The following is a 5436-nucleotide window of genomic DNA, read 5'->3' as shown; positions in this document are numbered from 1 at the left end:
GTCAAGATTAAACGAAAAACATCACTCTTAGATTCCTACATCTTTCAAAACCATGCTTCGAAAACCATGCTTTGAATTCAGAACAGTACTAGAACATCATATGATTACATTTTGAGTTCAAACCCATCGAAATTCTTGGAAACACTTCAACTAATGAACAAACGAGAAGACAAACCAACTACACGATATCTACGAGAAGAAAGATTTGTACTTATAATCATATATCTGGAAAGCTCTCGAAACCTAAGTAAAACTTTAACACGTATCTGTGATAAATCCTTCGGCATTATTATTACTGAAAATAACCTTGCAATTCCTTTTTAAAAGTATCCAGTATTATCACCCATTCAACTAGTCAACGACGACCTTTCAGACTTATAACTTTGGCATATACGTTTTTGTTACTGGGGAACCTTTTATGTTCCACCATATTAGCAGTAAATGTTCCAGCGACTCCGTCACTCTGCAATTTGAATCTCTCCGAAAATCACTATATACCTTGAAATCTGATCATGTACTCATTATCGCATTGTAACGATAATTGTTATACCACACACCGGGAATCATCAATCATTACGTCTCGATTTTCGCAGCAGTTCTACTCCAACAGTTATATGTGTACATATAACGTCTACCTCCTGGACTTACATACTTCGAATGTGAAGTTTCCGAAAAACACCCCAAACTATGAAACTAGTTCTCCGAATTTTGATAAGATGCTGATGAAGCAGCAAAAACTGTAAACGACCTTAACAGTCAAAAGTTTGATGATAAAGAATAGTATGGTGGTAAAGCTGAGAAAAATAGAAGGTTTGGAACTGGAAAACGAATTGAGCAAAGTATGAAGGAGGATGTGGATAAATCACAAAGACTGAACCTGCCTTCAAAGAATCCAAATGATTCAGTGACTGCTGAAACCATTAGTAAGAACCTTACTTCTTATACTAAACCTTCACAGACATATCTTCTGCATCATCCTCTGATATAAGAAATACTAAGATATCATCGTATCTTTCATTATAAATATCCTCGATATTTCTGGAGATATCTTCATACCTATTCTTATCAGAAATCATTCATCTCTTCGCACTATCTATGTACATCATAAAAGAAACTATTTTAGTTTCTAAAATCTGAAAAATTCAAAAAAAAAAAAAAATGAATGTTTTGAAGTAACGATGGGAACTGAAGCATGAGTTAGTATAATATAATGACACTTGATCAACGTGATTATATTACAGTAAGTCATGCTGAGTTTCTAATGGAATGTGATGATTCACAGATTATAACGTCATCATGTGTCATATTACACGACTTTTACATTCTATCTAATCTATAAACCTATCAAGAGAATAATTTTTCTTGATGATTCGGTCTTTTCCGGATATTCTGGTAATTTGACAAATCAAGATCGTGCCATTACGATTACCTTCTCAGAACATTAACTATGTTCATCCAAAACTCCATACCTACGAATTCTGGACCATTACAAGAGATGCCTAATCGCAAGAAGAAGAAACGAAGGGACAAAGCTCCGAAATAGAAATTGGAGTATAAATCGCAGCAAATAGGAGGGAGTATTAACTGTGAATGACAATGATTATAGAAGACAGAAGTAGGGACATTGAAATATAACGGAGAATAAAAAGCCCGATAAAAACACATAAATTTACAAACCGTGTATATCAATACGTATAGCAATATAAAGACACGGGAGAATGATAAATACAACAATCCCTAGAGCATAATAGAAATAAACAGATTCTTCTGGTGGGAGCTGGAAAAGAAGGATGATTGTGGCAAACGTCAATATTAGGTCAAGAACCAGAACTGGATTGAGCATTTTCACAATCTTTTGAATGTATTAATTGGGGAAGAAAGTAGGGATGGTGAAAATAATGAGACGGAAGAGGTCAATTTATAGCGAAATATCAGACATAGCAATCGAGGCAGATTACATATTTAATCAAAGAAAATCCTAATTTCCGCAAATTCCGAAGAAGAAGGAGTTGAGTATGAGCAAGTGATAGGTAATAAAGATTGTGATACCTCTGGAAAGAAGAAGAAGAAAAAGAATAAGAAAGTACAAGAAACAAAAGCCGTAGAAGTAAACCCGGTGAAGACAGTTCCACCAAAACCTCCTCCTAGAATAGGTGATCCGGGTGAATTTATTGTTCCTTGTCTACTTAGTGATTGTGTCATGTATGATGCACTAGCAGATTTAGGTGCAAGTGTAAGTGTTATGCCTCTTTCATTATATAAGAGATTAGGAGTAGGTAAGTTAAGTCCAACGGATATGAGTGTTTGACTCTTTGATCAAACCATTAAACACCCAGTTGGAATTGTTGACAACCTACCCGTTCAAGTAGGCAATTTAACCTTTCTAGTCGAATTCATTGTCATTAACATAGAAGAGGACCCAAACATTCCTCTAATTTTAGGTCAACCATTCTTAGCGTCCACCAAGGCGTTATTTGATGTAGGAAATGGTAGAATGACACTTAGTAGTGGTGACAAATCGATCACCTTTATGATTCGAAAGACTAAATCTCCACCAACCAAAACCGTTGAACCAGCAAAAACGATTGGTAAGAACCATGTTGTTTTACCAACTCCAACGGTAATACTTAGCAATAATGAAACGCCTAAGTGTGGGGAAAATGAAGTAACACCTAATGATGACATGATAACAAAGAACCCCGTTGTTGATACGAAATTAAATGATCCCGTTATTAATAGTTCAATGAAGAAACTTATTAAACGGATTCGCGATGCTAGAACCAAGGGGAACTTTAAGTTATGTAACCGGTTAGTATCCAATCTATCACCTAAAGAAAAGGAGAAACTAGTTGAAATTGTGGATATTACATAGGAATCCGACCAATGGCTTAAAGAAAAAGTCACGGATATGCAAGTTGATTATGGACCAAGAGAAATTAACGATGAAGTTAATCACAATATTGACACCACGGCTACCTAAGTGTGGAGAGATTCAAATGTTCTAAAAAGAAAATGCTATCTAGAGTTAGTTGTTCTGTTCTCGTGTAGTTCCGAGAATGGAACCCGATTGGTCTTTTCCGCTAGCAGACACTAAAGAACTAGTTTTCTCCCTCCATTCTGAATTTTTGTTTTGTAGGTTTTTTATGAAATTAATATGCATTTTAATTTAAGTTTTTAAAAACAAAATTTACTTTAATTAATTAAGTTGAAAAAATGATTTCTAAAATTCGTCGTGAGTTGAAGACTAGGTCATTAAGCCGAAATTACTTTACCCGAGGGCGGGGCGACAAATTTTGTTATCATTATTTTTAATTTTATTGATTTAAAGTATGCCAAAAATATTATACTTTATAAATTTTTGAAAAGTGGGGTTATAAACCAAACTTCAAAAATATATATATATATATGTTTGTATTTTATCTTATGTACAAAACAGGGTAAAACAACGCACTTTCAAAGACTGTCATTAAAGTTCAGCAAAAGGTACTAATTTTGACGACAAGACGCAAAACAACAAATATGATATAACAAATGAAGGAATGAACGATGAGGCGCCATCTATCATTCGACGAGCTTTGTAATTACAAACTCGGTATTTTTAATCACTTTTCTACGCTAATCACCCTCATGAATTTAAATTATAGTCTGATTTCATGCAAATGAGGGCATTGCATGATCTTAAGTGTGGGGAAGGGTTATAAATTCTCTCAGGTTTATACTTGGTTTATTTGCCAAATTTTGTGAAAATTTGAAAAATTTTCAATTAAATGAAGTCAAAATCATGTTTATACATATTTATGAACGGTAAAAACTAGGTGATAATACCGAAATTATCGTTACCTCGGAAAGGACATAAATTGAGAAACAACCTAAAATGCTTGAATTCATTTAAAATGGAATAAAGGAGAATAAAAAGGCAAAGAAAGAAACTAAGTGTGGGGAGAATGTACCAAGTTATTCAATTAAAAACTATCTATCACATATTTTTGTACAAGATTATTGCAGGTACTTTTGTTTTGGATGATACTAATCAGTTTTACCCGATTTACTATAATACTTTTGAAAGAAAGATGGATCTACACGATGAATCAATTCCATCATTTGAAGGAAGTAAAGTCTTCCGAAAAAGACACACGCTTCTTGATTTAGGTCAAGAAGTTGTCGTCCAGACCAGCTGTAGGTTGACGAAAAATCTAGAAAAGTCATCACTAAAATCGGCTGAAAATCCACGGACCTCAGCATCAAACAGGGTCGCCATGTGGTCAGATTTATCCTAACCATGAGAAGGATTTATCTCGTACAATGGGGGGGCACCGTGCAAATTAGCTTGATAAGACTAATGAATCAGATCCCCAGAAAGGATAATCTCCTTAAAGATTAAAAATCAGCTTTTAAGACTGATATTACTCAATCCTAGAGATTGACCTTAAAGATTGAGAATTCAAACTCATGGAATTCAATGATATCTAAACTCGAGCTTGAACGAAAAAATATTTTGATCAAAATTAAAACCGATTTGTTTTCTGAAAACCCATTTTCAATGCGTTCATTACCATTGAACGTAAAATCCTGAGAATTCATCAGAATTCATTAGGTCACCTGAACCAAATCGGGTGTCAACCGTAAGAACGGTGGTTGCATAGCATGGTCGGAGACAGGACCTTGTGCCAGACCGAAAAATCATAGGATGATCTTTACTATTGCTCCTACCAAGGATAGTACTAGCATCCGACACGTTAAAAGACCATAACCAAAAGCATGTCATTAGACATTGCCTTAACAGTTTCTTGTTCATCGCTTTCCTTTACAACCGGACGGTAGTTTGCCGAAAGGTAATATACGAAAAAAGTAAACTGGATGTGTGCTTTCCGATACCGGGATAGCAGTGGATTACACGAACCTAAATGTTTTTAGCCAAAATATTGATCCACAAATATATTTTGCAACACCAATGGTGGATCAAATCAGAAAACTTATCTAGGGTAAAAGCTAGATTGAATTTTCAAAAGATCAAATGTTTTCATAAAGATCCTATTTCCTAAAGGATCTAAATTTTTATAGTCATGTGGGACTGTAAACCGCCTTTCAAATGTGCACTTTGCTTTGGAAACCGAAAGTAAATCGGCTATTTGATTGCAAGTGTCGTTGACCTAAACCCGAGGCAACTGTGGATGACACACCCACCTTTAACCACATTGTTACTATCATTGTTCATATCGCCGTATTAAAGTCACTGATGTACAAAGTGTGAAGAATAAAGAAGTGATTCAAGTGTTTTTCAAGACTATATTGCTTGAGGACAAGCAACGCTCAAGTGTGGGGATATTGATAAGGCTAAAAAGGAACATATATTTCATAGCATTATCCCCCAAGAAAGACAAGATTTTAGTTGCAATTTTTCCATTTTCAAGTAATATTCGTTTGTATTAAATAAGT

The sequence above is a fragment of the Rutidosis leptorrhynchoides genome, chromosome 2, assembly GCF_046630445.1.
Source record: "Rutidosis leptorrhynchoides isolate AG116_Rl617_1_P2 chromosome 2, CSIRO_AGI_Rlap_v1, whole genome shotgun sequence".
NCBI classification, from domain to species: Eukaryota; Viridiplantae; Streptophyta; class Magnoliopsida; order Asterales; family Asteraceae; genus Rutidosis; species Rutidosis leptorrhynchoides.
This window is presented reverse-complemented; position numbering follows the sequence as displayed.